Below are 18221 nucleotides of genomic sequence, written 5' to 3'. Positions count from 1 at the left end.
TTCTTCTTTGTATGCTTGATGCTTTCCTAATCATTCTGCATTATATGACTTTATTTTCATTAGTTTCTTGAAGTCAGTAATTTTTGGATTTCATCTAGATATTTTCAGCAAAAGCATATGACATAAAGTAAAATAATAAAGTATTATTTATTGGAAAAAAATGAAAGAGGATATCCTGTTCCAGCTAGAGTCTGGTACATCACTTAATCAGGTGACCTTCCTTCGGCTGAGTTTTGCTGATGTTCTCATTGTTTTACTTTTGTTATCATATTATTTTATGTCATCATAATAAGAAATATACATTTGAAAGAACAATGAAACATAAATATATTAGAAAATGTATAGATAAAACATCACCAATTAAGATAAAATACCTTTTGACATATAGAATTCTAGATTTTGTTCATTTTAATATATTATTAATTTTTACATTTTATCCAGTGACAAACCTTGGATTTTTTTTAAGTTGGCTTAAATTTGGTACTTAGATAACACAGCTTAAATTTTATAGCTATAAGGAAATGAAAAAATTTAAAACTTATAATGGCTATTCATTTAACATTACTCAATTTAATAACACACACTTAAAAGTGGTCATTACATAAGAGGGAGACAAGCTGCCTGCTTTGCTAAAGGGAATTGGCAAAAGCACTAACCACATAATTTGCATCCTTCTTTGCACATATTGTGCCAGGAGAAAATGCTTATAAGGCTATTTCACTTAAATATTTCAATGTGCAATCAATTATGAATGGTAATATAGCCATGGCTTCCTTATAATAATGACTATAATAATAACAATTAATAATATATACAGTTAACAAAACAGATTCAGTTCCTCATTAGATTATTTTAGTTAAATACATAGAAGTTAAATAACAACAGTTATGTTATATAGTAAATGCACTATGACATTTTCAGTAACATTTATAATTGTTCATAATGATGAAAAATTAATGCTTCTAGTGAAATTTGATATGAGTCATAAAGTGAAAACAACAAAAAAATACATGTAATTAAAATGCCTTATACATTGGTAAGTATTTCAGAGAAAAGTATATCAGTTCCAAATCTTCACCCTGACTTCCTTAATAGGACAAAGAAGTTTTAAAGTCTAGACTAGGTTAATTAATATTGAAATACTCATTTGATCTTTGGAGCTCTCTGAAGTAAAAACCAGAGGAGACAATAAATTTCTAAATGCAGTTTTTGTTGACAATACATTTTGTTGTCAGACTTAAAAAAGACTATTTGTAGTCTGTTGTGGTGTGTGTATATATTTAGATTATGACTACATACACATATATATACACATTCATGATCTAATATATATGCATTACTTTGATCTATTTTAATTGTAATTTAAAGACAAGTTTTTTTTGTTTTTTTTTTTTCTGCTGTACGCGGTCCTCTCACTGTTGTGGCCTCTCCCGTTGCGGAGCACAGGTTCTGGACACACAGGCTCAGCGGCCATGGCTCACGGGCCCAGCCGCTCCGCGGCATGCGGGATCCTCCCGGACTGGGGCACAAACCCGTGTCCCCTGCATTAGCAGGCGGACTCCCAACCACTGCGCCACCAGGGAAGCCCTAAAGACAAGTTTTTGAGGTTAAATGCATCTAATATACCCACTGAAGGTGCCTGTGGAATTAACTTATTTTTACCATATATTAGTTAAATAATGAATTTATCAGGTTAAAAGAATGGAATAATATCTACAGCAATATATTACCATCGGCACTAGAAACATAAAACCTCAGAAGAGATTGATTGCAGATATATGTTATTATTTTTAATGTTTATCAAAGTAATATACTCTAAAATATGCATGTATACATCTCCAAACAGTGAAAAAAAGAAGCTACTTCTTTATTCTAGGCACACGGTCAGAAGTAAAATTTCTGTAATATTGAAAAATTATTCCTCAGAGAAATATTTTTTACCCTATCCCTCCATTTGTTCTAACTAGATTAAATGATTATGTTATATAATCCTTGATATTTCCTACAAAGGATTTATCACAATCTATACTTACTTTTTACTTGCTTATGTGATTGATATATCTCTTGTATTTTGACTATTGGCTCCATGAAGATAGGGCCCATGCTGGGTCATTTCTCCTCAAGATCTAAAATATTGTGGCAAAATATAGATGTAACGCTCTATTTTCAGATGAATCTATGAATCCAAAAGGGATGAAAAGCAAATTCGATGAATGCTGTATAATATTTACAAATAAAACAAACCATTAAAGAGAAAAATCACTAGTCTATACAAATGAACAAATAGAGCCAGAGATGGATAAAACTAAAATAAAATTAGTAATGTGAAATATGAGAAAGTAATTAGAAAATAAGTGATAGAAAATACATCAATATGAGAATGTTTTGTACAGCCCTGTGTTAATAAATATTATTAATTATTTTAAATAATAATTGAAATAAATAAAAAATTTCATAAATATGTTAGCAAAATGATTAAAAATATATGTAATCTAAGAAGACTAAATCACAAAAGGAAATTTTTAAATGTCAGTAAATTGTAATCTGATACTCCTTCCCCAAATAACAAGATGATAAAATGTTATGCCTAGGTTATTCTGTAGGTGAATACTTACAAACCTTCAATGGATACATAATTATACAATTTAAATTATTAGAGCTAGATGAAAAAATACAGTGTCCCCATTTTTTTTACAAGAGAGTATCCACATGCAAATGTCATTCACAAGAAAGTTATAAATTAAGTTCATATTTAAATATTGAATCAAAAACATTAGCAAATAATGTTTAGCAGTATGTTCAATTAATAATATAGCATGACCACATTTGTATACCTTTAGGAATGCAAGCAGTTTGCCATTAAAAATATTATTATTTACATTCCTTATATTAATAGGTTTACTAAGCTAAATACTTAATGCCAAGACATTTCTAATAACTTTTTGAAATTTAGAATAGCTTTAGATTTGCAGAAAAGTTAAGAAGACAGTAGAAATTTCCCATATTCCTCTCACTTTTCTCTATTAAAACATCTTACATTAGAATGGTATACTTATCACAGTGAATAAACCATTCCATTAATGAATGAACCTAATTCAGGAGAAATATTTCAAGCCAGAAAGAACTGGAAGGCAGTATGTGTGTGCGTTTGTGAGCACGCATGTGTATGTGGGAGAGTGAGAGAAAGTACTTTCATTATTAAAGTATCACTGTAATGACAAAAAAAGCTATACACAAATAAGATAATTAGAAATCAATTTTAGAGTCACATCTGTCTCAATTAGTTTTATCTTGGGAGATCTCTCAGGATTTCAGAGGCATTTCTGCTGTGAACACACACAAAGACAAGTCGATAAAGTAGAGAATTTGTTATACGTGAAGTAGTTAATTAAATCTGCAGGTCAGAGAAAGCTTCTGGATAATACTGATCTGTTACTTTTCCCTTCAGTTATGGCCAAGTGAGTGTTGACTAATCATAAAAGTTAGATATACCATTTGCCTTTTCTGGTTTACTCATGACATCATTGCCTGGAATGAATGATGGAAAACGAAGTATGGGAAATCACTCTGTTGGTGTCATATGTGAGTCACATGTCAGTCTGAGATGCTAAAACAGTGCAGGTGGACTAATGTTGACTTAATTTCCCTATTTATTAGCATGGAAAAGATTTGCTTATGTATGAATGAACAGTAAAATAGGAAAAAATATACCTTGTTTTGGGATAGGGTAGCTCAATATCACAAAAATTTTAATTTCCCCTATAACAGTATATAAAATCAGTGCAATCTCAAGCAAAATTGTAAAATCAAAGTTTGGAAATAGTAAGTTGGATTTTCAAAGTGTCCCTCAAAAATATATATACCAGATAATAGCCAGAAACAAATTCTTTAAATGTTGAGTAATAAGAGGAAGCAATGTATATGAGATACGAAGAGAATAAAAAATGTAAAAATAGAAATATTTTAAATTAAATAATTTATAAATTAAATTAATAATTTAAGTAAATAATTTAAATAAATTTAAATTAAATAATTAAATAAATTAAATAAGTTACCAGAAACTGGCAACTTATTCAAGGAAATGGAATAGAAGTTGTATAAATGGACTAGATATAAGTAAAATGTAACCTTTAATAAAGTTGGAAGTTATTTAAGTGAGTAAATTCAGATTTTTATTTTTAAAACTTGTCATTAAATACTGCTATCCATTTGGAAAGACAACAAACAAATACAAAATCAGACCCCTAATTTATATATTCATGCATCTGATAAATATTTTCAGCATATACTATGTGCCAAGCAGTATATTGGTGATTAAGAATATAGTGGTGAACAAAACAGATATGATTAAGACAAAAGCATGAAATAAAGACAAGTTTAATAAGTGCTTATGTTCTTACTAGGTTGTAAACTACTATGGCAGGAATACTGAGTATCCAGTATTTAATAGAAAGTGCATAATATACTAGGCTTTAAATTTACATGCACTGATTGAAAGAATAAACAGGAAGTGGAATAATAGAGTAACATTTACAGATGATAGAGATAAAAGCAAAATACTACATAGGATATTACAGAAATTTTCTTAAATTAGTGAAACATTGTATGTGGGAGAGTTATGAAGAGTAGGCAAGTTTATCCATATAAAAGTGTGGGCTTTATTTGAAGTACTTTTAAATTATCCATAAGATTATTTAATGCACCTTTTATCCTTTCCTCCTCCCCTATTTCCTGACTCCTTTTCCCAATTCATGAAGAAGTATTTACACTAAATATCAAGAAGTGCTTGAAACCTTATACATTTTATTGGCACCAGTGACTGCTTGTGGAGTGTTACAATAAGGTGATTTAACTTCAAAATTTTTATCAGCCCTTAGATCAGGGTATAATCTCTAGAGATCTTGGGGACAAAGAGTTTAAATGAGCTTTTAGAAAGCTGAGGGAAAAAGCACACACAACACACACACACAACACATACACACACATGCACAACACACACTCACACAACACACACACACACACACAGAGTCACTTCTCTTGACCTTAGAAAAATCTTTGGAGGTTGCATAATGAAGTCTATTATAACCTGAACAATAGTTAAAAGGGCACTTATGATCCCAGGCAACTTCTTTTGTAAAGAGGATCCATTGTCTGTTCTGTACTAATTATGCTTTGATTTGCTTGCTACATAGAAGATGTGCTTTCTATTCTGTAGAATTTCTGTGCTTGAAATTCTACTTTTTTTTAAAATCTGGGTTTCAAATATATTTGAATTAAAACTGTTTAAAATGAGAAATTGATTACGTAAAAAATGTTAACGATAAAGACTATAGCTATCTTATACCTAACCAGATATTTGATTAACGTAGATAAATGTAAGTCTTTGTTTCCCAGACTGCCACCTATTGGATTTATACTTAAATAGGTTTTCATTTTCTGTACTGTATTTAGTTATGGAACTGCCTCCAATTTATTCATATTGCTTTGTTCTTTGGGAATGTTTTTGAGTTCCCTAGGAGATAGAACCTGAAATAAAACTTAGTGTTGATGCTTTATTTATTGTGTGATGTAATTCCAGGACAGGAGAAAGGGAAAAAGGAAATGGAGAAAGCTAAAAAGCAAATACAAAGTCTTCCGAGTTATTAAGGCAGGCTGGTTCTGAGACTGTAATTGTTAATCATCATCTACTTCTCTACCACCTATCATAGTATTCCCTTCTTTCTAACCAGTAACTTGGCTGGTTTGGGTTGCCTGAGTGGTCTTGTATTTGTTAGGTTATGGTTACTATAATTGTTCACTGACAGTTATTTCTGAGCATGGTATGCAAAAAGTGATGGCCCCAGGGAATCTACGAGACCCCAGACATATTACCTTTGCCCTATTTTGTATTTAAAACCCTATATCCATATTGCAGTTCAGGATGAAGGCCCCAGACGATAATGTAACTTCCTTTACCTATTGATAATTGGAGCTTAAAGTGGCCAGATGGTAGTTGCAACTTCCAGGCAGTGTCCTCCAACTATGTCTCTTGTCAGATATGTTCACTTCTAGGAGACAGGACTCCTAATCCAGCACACCCTAATGTTGTTGGAATGAGAACCCCAAATGGAGCAGTGAGTCTGTAGAGGGCAGGTCCTCTCCTTTGCTATTCTCTCCTGGATAGTGTTGTACACCATGCATTGGCTGCTGGCAATTCAGTGCGTATCCTGCATTCTAGATGGCAGTGCCCCAACCCTGCAGAGTGATATTTCAAAGGTGATATCTTAGCTGAGTCTTCAATAGACTGTTCCTTCATTCTATCAGGGAGGCTGCTTCTGGAAAAGATAAGTGAATCCTGTGTCATGAACCAACTCATACTTTTTTATTTTCTCCTTAGTCTAACTGGGTCAGAGTAATTGTAGCCTCTATTCTCTCATTTGCTTTACACCTGCCTCACTAAAGCTTTTTAAATGTGAAACTAATCCTCAAAGTGGGTGGGTCCCTTGGTATCCTCACTCTTCTAGTCCTTATCATTCCAACAAAAGAATCATCTTTCAAGGTCTCAGAACTTTCTTATCAATCTACCAAAAAATTGCACTGTTGCATTTTTTAAGAGTTTGCTATACATCAATGATATTCATAGTTTGGGGACTGGATTTTAAAATTCAAGAAATATTTACTTTTTGTCTACCCTAGAAATACATTTGGTATTTTGTTCTTTTTCTTATTTTTGCTATTCCAAAAATTATTAATACCATTTCTATTTCTTACACTGACCCTCGCTCACATATTGTATCACATGTCCTTGCACCAGCTGGAATTTGAGTTTAATCCTCTGATATTATATATAAATTTAAGAATATTACCCATTTCAATATTTTCATTTTAATCAGAATCAGAGCCTTAAATTAGAAGGACGAAGCAGTGATAATGGTATATTGGGGTGAGGGGGTAATACTTCTCTTTCTTAATACATTTAAATAAAGCGTCACTTGATTTAGGTTTATTCTAATGCCTACAAGTATATTCCCATTTTTAGGCTTCTAGAATTCAAAACCTTTCACAGATTCAATCTAAATTAAACTAGTTAATATATTTTGTATCATAAATAATTAATAGATTTCTAAAACAGGTAAGAAAATAGTATGTGCCCTAAAATGCATTTTCTTATCTGTTATGCAGACTAGCTGTGAACTTAGTTTTGCAAATATTAAAGAGTACTGATTGCATATTAGTAACTACAGGAAATATTATGCTTGCCTTCAAGTAACTTACATTCTAAATATGGCAATACCACAAATCAATTTTTATTTAATTGCTTTAAACTTTTCTCCTAAGATGTAAAGCTTGAGTATTTAATCAAAAGAAGTATTTGAGAAACTTTGGGGAAGAATATTTTCATAAGAAATGAATTTGGGAATCTATTGATAATATAGGACTCAACGAATAATTTTTTTAATTTAGAGGAAACAGCTTTGAACCAGTTGAAGAAACCAGTGTTGTTACTATAAATGTCATAGAAGTGTTTAAGAATTATACACATTTATGTGGAAATAGTAAAAGATTTTTCTGTTATTTAAGTAGGTGCATACACATTAATAAAACTGGAATAAATATAGGATAAATATTTCCTAGTTATTTGTCATTTTTTATTTTCAACAAAAATTTCCCAATATTTTATACTTAACATAAGTAGTTATGTATGCCCATTATGAAAAAGGAAATGTTATACTGAAGATTCCAATGAAAACCATAAACGAATCACACAAATATTCCAAATTCTTGTAAGTTACAAAAAATGGGACTACAGTAAGTCTCAAAAGTGCTCCCTGTGAACCTACACTTTATTGAAGAATTGTTTTCATTATGAAAGGGAAGTTAATCTACCCCAGTGCTTTGGCAGTGCAGCTGGGACTAAGAAGGTTTATCCCTGCCTTTTGGTGAATCCACGCAGTTAATAGAGACTTAGGTAAAACTGTGTTGACAGGAACATCCTAACTATGTGTGGTAAATCGATGGTATTGATTTCAGTTATGTCTGATTTCTGCCTTGGGATCAGCAACTTAGAGTTTAGGCCCCAGTTAACCATTAAATATGATTTCATGGCCCCTTGCTTGCTCACATGATTCCCAGTGAACAACCGTGACTCCACTGATGCCTTAGATAATTGTGTTAGTTTAGTTATTCCTATTGAGCATAGGAAGCAGGTATCTCAAGGACATACTGGATTTATTTAGTGGAGGTTTACATGAAGCAGTCAGTCGTAGGAAAACACTTGATAGCATCTGCCTTCTCTGCATATTTCTTAAATACATGATTCAGGAAGCTTGGGACAAGTGAACTTTGTACGATTTCAGGGTTATTCTATTGTGAACTGGCCTGAGTCATTTTCATATATAATAGGAGTAGCCTGTGTTTAGAGTTACAGTTCTCCATGATCTCTTCCAGGTACTAATGAATGAAAGCCGAATACCAAATCCTTCCACCATGCTGATATTTGTTAATCATACTTTTTTTTTTTTTTTAGCAAGCTGGTATAAAACACTTACATGCATTCAATTTTGGAGGCTTGATTTAAAAAATGACTCTGTTCTTTTTTATGTGCTCTGATCAAAACTTACTTAAATGATTCATTCTAAGAAGAGAAAAAGTATTCTAGAGGCAGAATTCTCTTATCCTTAGGAACGCTGTGAGGCCACCAATACTTAGATCCATTGGTTGGACACAGAAATAAGTAGTCATCAAGCGTTGGGTTTCATTCTTAATGTTACCTGCTACATGGTTTGCAAGATGCTCAAGGTCTGCCCATTCAGGGATACAGAAGATTTCTAAATATTTTAAACAATTCACCTATACTACTAATCTCAACAAAGAGATCTCATTTTTATAACCTATACAAGCCACTAATTTCAAACTTGGTTACACACTCATAATGCTAACCATATTTAGCAAACCTTCTAATATTAATCAAATAAAATACAACCAAAGCACATGAAGTAGTCATACCGGAAGTGTGAGCTTTCTGCTTAGAATGTTAGTAGATGCTCCAGGAATATAGACTGACCTAATACCCACACAGCAGCACATAGTACATCAAAAATAAGACATATTTTGTAAGTAAAAATTTAATCACTTGTGATTCACTCAGAATAGAGCACAAATGGGAAACTGTTTATCTTCCTTTTACTTGACCTACATGAGGGAAAACAGTCATGGGGAGTGAACATTCAATATTAGTAAACAGATTTCAAACTCAGGATTGAATGCGTTAAGGAAAAAGTATGTATTCTAGGCATGCTGAGTTTGAAAGATACCTTCTTCCATTTCTTATTTCAGAATGGGGTAAATATGAAGCTGGTCATTTAGAATTAAGAGTATATGACTTAAGTGGAACTGAAGCTAAAATATTCATTTGAGGCCTTTGAAGGAAAGAGAATTTTTATAAGGGAGCCTCAGATAGTTTCTTCTTGGAAAGAGTATTGCTATCAAATGTCAAGGCAAACCCATAGTGAAGACAGCAGGGAAATTGACATTTTGGAGAGAGAAGCATGAAATACTGGGTTTCTTTCTATGTGGTCAGTCCAGTTTGTCAGTTTAATAAAACAATCAGAAATTTAGATTCCGGGCTTTCCTGGTGGTGCAGTGGTTGAGAGTCCGCCTGCCAATGCAGGGGACACGGGTTCGTGCCCTGGTCTGAGAAGATCCCACATGCCGCGGAGCGGCTGGGCCCGTGAGCCATGGCCGCTGAGCCTGCGTGTCCGGAGCCTGTGCTCCGCAACGGGAGAGGCCACAACAGTGAGAGGCCCGTGTACTGCAAAAAAAAAAAAAAATTTAGATTCCAAGCACTTTTTTTTTTAACATCTTTATTGGAGTATAATTGCTCTACAATGGTGTGTTAGTTTCTGCTTCATAACAAAGTGAATCAGCTATACATATACATATATCCCCATATCTCCTCCCTCTTGTGCTTTTAAGGAATACATAAATGCATATGACTGTAACAGCCAGTATTCTGTATCATCACAGCAATTAAACATGACTTTTGTTAACTTCATGAGTCCTAGCAGGAACAGGAAGAGAAGAAAGTCCTCAGTAAGGCCATGGTATTGATTCATTTCTGCATATAAGTAAAGGAATGTGTGTGTGTGTGTATATATATATATGTATGTATATATATATATATATATATACATACATATATATATACATATATATACATATATAATGCATATCATATACATATATATATGTATGTATGTATATATATATACATACATACATATATAATGCATATCATATGCGTGTACATATTGCAAGGGGGTTCCGGAGTCCTGGTGACTTGACTTGACCTTGCCAGTAACTATACTGTATATCTTATCAAGCAAGATATTTAGACTCTGTGGGGCTCTGTTTCCATTTCAGTATGACTGCAGGAGAGGAAGGCCTGGGTCTATGAGGTCACCCAGGTTCTAGTAGTCTTTGATTCTCCTTATCTTTAATTTAAAACTAAATTTTTCTTTTAAAACTTTGTGTTCTCTGTAGATTATCATCAATGGCTGACACTCAGAAAAATAAAGTTTGGAAGGCTGGAATTACTCGATAGCTTTGAAAGTGTTTGCCTCCTGTAGAGTTGTATTTCCAGAAACTTACAGCAGGAAACCGTCGTGCCTTTAAGTCCTGCCTTAAAACAAGATAACACCTTGCTACTCAAAGAAGGTAGGAAAATGAAATATGGAGTTATGTGATTTTTCTTATCAAATACTGATCATATCCTCAATGGCAAATATGTTTTATAATGCTTTAAAGTAACTGGGGTTTTTTATGACTACATTGTGTGAGCATCTTGTTTGTATGTGTGTGAACCTGCAATTTATGAGATTATGTTTACTGAAAATTATCATGAATATTCTGGATCATTAAGGAGTAAAAACAAAGGAAACTTCACTTAATAAAGAAAAATTCCCCCAATCTGGCCTATAATTAGAGTGAATTCATGAGCTACATTGCTTTTTACTTAATATTTTAAAGGGATTCATAGCAGTTGTCTGCAGAGAGGCTCATTTTTTATGAAATGGTGAATTGAATGGAACAGTGGAATGTCTGCCACAGTCACTTCTTCCTTTGCCCCCTGCTACTAACATAATTTCAGCCCTTCCTTTACCCTTAACCATGTCCATGTTTATTAGGAAGGGGCTCTAATAATTGGAGAGTTTACACTACAGTATTCTTGATCTCAGTATGATATGTTAAAGATGTAGCTTCTTGGCACACTGAAATTAGCCTCTTGTCCACAGTTTATTTCTGTTAAAGCCTACAATCTAAGCAGGATATAATAATTTCATAAGAAATTAAATGAATATGGAAATTAAATGAACATTTAAGTATCAAGCAACTGTGATTCAGAACACAATCATACATTTGTACTCCTTTTAAAATTCTGACATGAGCTATTTAATCATTCATGATTTATAAATGTATATTTAAATAATTTATCATATTGAAAAGGACACAGCTTTTTAAATTTTGTAATTAAACCTACACGTATAAATTTTAAAGACACTTGTCAATATGACACTTGTCAATAAAGACACTTGTCAATATGACATTCTAATATAATAATAATACATTCTAATGTATTACATTAATACATTAATACATTAATACATAATACATTCTAATGTATAATACATTCTAATGTATAATACATTCTACATTAATACATTAATGTATTAATGTATTAATGTATTATTAATGTATTATTATTAATGTATTATTAATGTATTATTTTTAATAATATATTAATAATTAATATATTAATTATTAATATATAATTAATATATAATTAATATATAATTATATATAATATATATAATATATATATAAAATTATATAAAATTATATAAAATTATATAAAATTATTATATATATATAATTATATATATATATTATATATATAATATATATATATAATTATATATATAATATATAATTAATATATAATTAATATATAATTAATATATAATATATAATAATTAATATATTAATTAATAATACATAAATAATTAATGTATTATTAATGTATTATTATTATTAATGTATTATTAATGTATTAATACATTAATACATTCTACATTAATACATTAATACATTCTACATTAATACATTAATACATTCTACATATAATACATTCTAATATAATCGTACCTTAATTATCACAACTCACTATTATTTTTCTTGGCTATTTTAAAAAGTTCTTTCTGTCCTTTTTATCCCAAATAATTTTATTGCCTCAGAAACCGTCTTAAAAGTGATGTTTTGGAGATAAATATATAGTTTGTGATTTGAGGGAAATCTTTATCTACTTGAAGATATGTCATTTGCAATTTTAACTATGTTGTTAAAAATTTTGAATGATTTCTTTCTATAAAGACAACCATTAACACAGTGAAGTAAATTTGTATTTTATTGTTAACAGGAAAGGGTAAGTTATAAATTACTATGTGTATTATAATTGTTTTACTATAAATATTTTGTGCAAATACATGCATACAAACCAAGAAATGATTTTGGTAATATTTCTGCTTATTATTTAATCAAAACTTTTATTATTTACTTTCTAGTTTTCATTTAATTTGTAATACACATATTTTGAAGGAAATAATTATTAAAATCATTAGGTCAAATATTAAAGTTAAAATGCCATATTACCACTAGGAAAGAACACACTATGACTCCATTTAGTTAATTGCTTCTTAATCTTAAATCTCAGTTTATTTCTTCAAATCTTCATAATATAGCTTACCTGTTGTCAGAATGTCTTAATTAATCAATATTTTAATTATGAATATTTACTGTTGGGTAAAAATAAACATTTATATAGACACAAAAATACTTCTATAAATATTTATGAAAACAATTCTATTTTATGTTAGTTTGAAAATAAAGGTTGTTATTGCATCACACAGTCTACAAGCTATTGAAGTAGAGATATTTGTTGAGATGGATTCTAACGACTATTATATGTTAAATGAGAATTACTTTTAACAGACAAAAAAGCAATTTATATTTGTAATACATGAAACAGGCAAATCCTTAACATCTCTATATTCAAAATAAATAAACTCTCTTTATAAACCAATAAGAGAATAACTCAGAAAGCTAAAGGTAAAAGACACAAAGGTGATGAAAAGACAATTCACGGGCGAAAATTCAGTGAATAATACACACCTGAAATGTGAATGTAACATAGGACATTTTGATTCTAAAAATCAAATAGTATTTTTTAACTTATATTGTGAAATATCAAAAATGTATTTTTTCCAGTATGAGAAACATTCACAAAATGTTTATATGAGTGAATCAATGCAATTTGTAATAAGTTCACTTAAGAAAATTAAAAGGAAAAAAGTAGGCTGAACAAGGAAGGGCCCTCAGATGACACAGCCAGATAGCTGAGGTCTAAAGATGAAAAGAAACCTGTGTAGGGGAAGAAGAATTCTCCTCCACCCTTCAGAGGTTCTTTTGGCTGTTCAGATTGTCAAATCAACATGAGACTAATGAACAGGGGAAAAAACAAACATCCACAACCCCACATACATGAAAGGTTCAAAGACAGAAAGGTGTGCACGCCATCCTGAGCTGAGGAATAGGATAGGGGTCTGGGGCATCCAAGGACAGGAGGATTTACAGAATGATAAGAAGGACAGATGTTGGGTAATTAGATGTTTGCCACTCAGATAAAATTTATCTCTGGTAATAACTTTTTTGGAGGAAAGACCCCCAATATAAATTATTCTAGATAGATAAGAGGGGACAAAAGTTTATCTTGAACCTGCAGGGTCTCGATTGCCTTTAGCTCAAAATAATTCTCAAGCAAAAGTGGCACATTGTGGGGAGACTCGTTCTAAACCTCTTCAACTGTCATGTGAAAAATAAGGTGACAGTGCAAGCAGCTTGTGTTGAGGAAGAGCTTGGCTTCTTCCAAGAATTATTAGAAGAATATCAGACAATATTGACCATTACAGAAAGTGGTATATGATCAGGCAAAACAGATGCAGTCTATTTTAGTAAAATATTTTATCCTAGTTTAAATTTAATTTGTATATATGCTATCACAAATATATGTACACAAATTTGTAAATATATATAAAAAAGAAATGTTTCCCCTAGTCCCTATTCTCCTTCAGTACCCCCAAAGTGAGCAGATGCCCATGGGGAAAAACAGCCCATGTTTTTTTTAGCACGACCACCACCGGTTATAACTGAGTTCCACATTCAGCAGTGTTCACTTTACCTAGGTCAAGACAGATCTTCAGACCAAGCCCCTGTGGGAAAAAAAGAGTGATTCTTAGTTAACTACAGAAAAGTATTTTTCAGTCTGGAATTCTTGATTTCAAGCCATAATATAAAACTAGAGTAGTTTGTGTTTTTAAACATATAATGTTTTTCCCATTTGTTACAGCAGAAGTGATTATTTTTCCAAATCATTTCAACTACATTCTATGTGGAAGCAAAAGTACAAATTAATTTAATTTGTAACTATGTAATTCATAAATATATGAATTTTACAAATAGCAAACATTACATTGCTCTGGAATTTAGAAAATACAGATTTTTATTTTTTTAGCTTTTTATTTTAAATTAATTAATTATTTTTAATTGAAGTATAGTTGATTTACAATGTTGTGTTACTTTCTGCTGTACAGCAAAGTGATTCAATTTTACATATATATATTCTTTTTCATATTTCTTTCCATTATGGTTTATCACAGGATATTGAATATAGTTCCCTGTGCTATATATTAGGACCTTGTTGTTTATCCATTCTATATATAATAGTTTGCATCTGCTAATCCCAAACTCTCAATCCATCCCTCCATCACCCCCTCCCCCTTGGCAACCACAAGTCTATTCTCTATATCTTTGAATCTGTTTCTCTTTCATAGATAAGTTCATTTGTGTCATATTTTAGATTGTACATCTAAGTGATATATGGTATTTGTCTTTCTCTTTCTGATTTACTTCACTTAGTATGTAATCTCTAGGTCCATCAGTGTTTTGCAAATGGCATTATTTCATTCTTTTTCATGGCTGAGTAATAGTCCACTGTTACACACTCACACATCTTTATCCATTCATCCATTCATCTGTCAATGGACATTTATGATTTAGATTGTTTCCATGTCTTGGCTGTTATAAAAAGTGCTGCTATGAACATAGGGCTGCATGTATCTCTTTGAATTATAGTTTTGTCCTGATATATACCCAGGAGTGGGATTGCTGGATCATATGGCAACTCTATTTTTAGTTTTTTGAGGAATCTCCATACTGTTTTTCATAGTGGCTGCACCAATTTACATTCCTGCTAACAGTGTAGGAGGGTTCCCTTTTCTCCATACCCTCTCCAGCATTTATTATTTGCAGACTTTTTAATGATGCCCATTCTGACCAGTATGAGGTGGTACCTCATTGTAGTTTTGATTTGCATTTCTCTAATAATTAGCAAAGTTGAGCTTTTTTTTTTTTTTTTTTTGTGGTATGCGGGCTTCTCACTGTTGTGGCCTCTCCCGTTGTGGAGCACAGGCTCCGGACGTGCAGGCCCAGCGGCCATGGCTCACGGGCCCAGCCGCTCCGCGGCATGTGGGATCTTCCCGGACCGGGGCACGAATCCGTGTCCCCTGCATCGGCAGGCAGACTCTCAACCACTGCGCCACCAGGGAAGCCCGAGCATTTTTTTCATATGCCTATTGGCTATCTGAAAATACAGACTTTTAACATAATGTTTAGGAGAATGATATGTGAACAGTGAACTATATAATCTGGAACATATATTAGAGTGATTTAATAGTAATTTATCTACATGTTTACTTACTTTATATTACCACCAATATTTGTTTTACATTAATGTGTGTATGTGTGTGTGCATGGGTGCTATTCATTTTAAAAGATGCAGAGAATGAATTTGACCATATTTAACTCACATTCAATAAAGAAACTCAACACTCTAAAATTGGAAGAAAATTTTCTTAATATGATAAATAATATATAAAAGTCATCTATAGCATCTAAAATCAATGGTAAAATTAGGGAAATTTTTTTCCTGAGATCAAGACTGAGAAATTAGGTAAGTTTCTGTGCATCTTGTTCTCATCATATGTTTATTTGTGAAAATATATTGAGATACATAATCAAAAATGTCTGTTACCTTCTTTCTGTATATAGTTTAATTCAGTTCAAAGTTAAAATAAGAGAAATTTGTAAAATACTGAAGTACAATTTATATTTTTCCAAATCATTACAGAGAAGAAACTGTAGAACACCTTATCAATATTTAAATAAAGTTCCCAACAGGATAATAAGGCAAGTGCAATAAATAAAAATAAGCAAATTTTGGAAAGAAAAAAGGAAGTTTTATTTATAGATTAGTATCTGTTTCAAAGGCAGTAAAAATATCTATTGAAAATCTGTTCAAATTAATAATTGTGCAAAGTCAACGATTTGTGATCAATATTAAATATTACTCGTGTATCTATATATATCAACATTACAATGAAAAATTAAATATATGAAAGGAAACTAATAAACATAGTAAAATATGCATACAACTTCTATATTGGAAACTAAAAAAGCATTGCAAAGGGAAATTAAGGAAAACATAGACAAATGAAGGGATATACCATGTACATGGATTCAAAGACTCCATAGGATCAAGAAGAGTTAAAATCATCTTGAAGAAGAAAACCAATGCTCAAGGATTTGCATTGCAAGATAACAATATCTTTTAAAAATTATGATAATCAAGAAAATGCATAATGGTAAAAACGTGTTCAAATAAGTTAATGAAATACAATAGAGGCTGCATACCATGACCTACTTACAACAAAGATTACGCTACAATTCAAGAAGCATGGTCTTTGCCATAAATAATCCTGGGTAACATTAGAAAAAATATATCTTGGTCCCTAAGCCATAATACAAAAATCAAACTCAATGGATTGCACATCTCAACTCAAATGTCAACACAATAATATGTTTATATCTAAAATATATATACAAATATTTTTGTGATACTGGAGAATGTAAAGATTTATCAAACATGACACAAAAAGTGCTAACCATAAGTGAAAAATCCAAAATATTTAATTAAATTAAAAATAAGTAATTTTGTTTGCTAAAACACATCATTACAAAATTGAAAGTGTAACCCATATAATGGGAGGAGATATTTGCAATGTATATAGAATAAAAGGATTTACATCCAAAATATATTTCAAAATTTTACAAATTGGGCTTCCTTGGTGGCGCAGTGGTTGGGAGTCCGCCTGCCGATGCAGGGGACACGGGTTCGTGCCCTGGTCCGGGAAGATCCCACATGCCACGGAGCAGCTGAGCTCGTGAGCCATGGACCCTGAGCCTGCGCGTCCGGAGCCTGTGCTCTGCAATGGGAGAGGCCACAACAGTGAGAGGCCCGCGTACCGCAAAAAAAAAAAAAATTTTGCAAATCAATATTTTAAAAAGAGCCAGAGGATATAAAGAGACATTTCACAAGAGAGCAGATCCAAATGACTGGAAGCAACACAGTACATTTGTATAAAATACAATGGTGACAATCTAATATACATTCTGAAAAGTAGAAATAGTGTAAAGGTTATTTTCACTGTTCTGGGGCATTGTGAATAGGATTATTCAGAGTGCTACTGGTAGGATAGTAATGTTCTATTTCTTGATCTGGGTGCTCGTTGCATGCATGTCATTACGTGTGAAAATATACTGAGTTGTAATGTTACAATTTGCTTTCCACTATGTATATTATACTTCATTTAAAACAGAGTAAGGAGGGGGATGAGGGGAATTACTGGAGGGGAAGTGTAATCTATTTTACAAGTAATTTTAGAGAAGAAACTTTAGAATTATAGAATATTTTGGGATTCAATTTGAAGGCAAAGGGGAAAAGAAAAAGAAGCAAAGAAATTAAATGATAAAAAGATAATATGAAAAATAATAATGTGAGTAGAATGGCATGATGATTAAAAGATGAACAATAGACATACTTAAATCAGAAAGAAGGAAATCTCTTGTAAAACAGCAGACACATCTCAATATTGTAGTTAAAGGAATGGTTTGGTAACATGTTAAATGCCCATCAGTACAAGGTTGATTAATACATCATGATATGTATAATAATTGTTCTAGTCATCTTAAGTGTATTTTTTCTCAGATTAATCATATTGCTAAAAAACATG

The sequence above is a fragment of the Leucopleurus acutus genome (genome assembly GCF_964270905.1).
Source record: "Leucopleurus acutus genome assembly, chromosome: 2".
Taxonomy (NCBI): domain Eukaryota; kingdom Metazoa; phylum Chordata; class Mammalia; order Artiodactyla; family Delphinidae; genus Leucopleurus; species Leucopleurus acutus.
The sequence above is the reverse complement of the archived record's forward strand: the minus strand, read 5'-3'. Positions refer to the sequence as shown.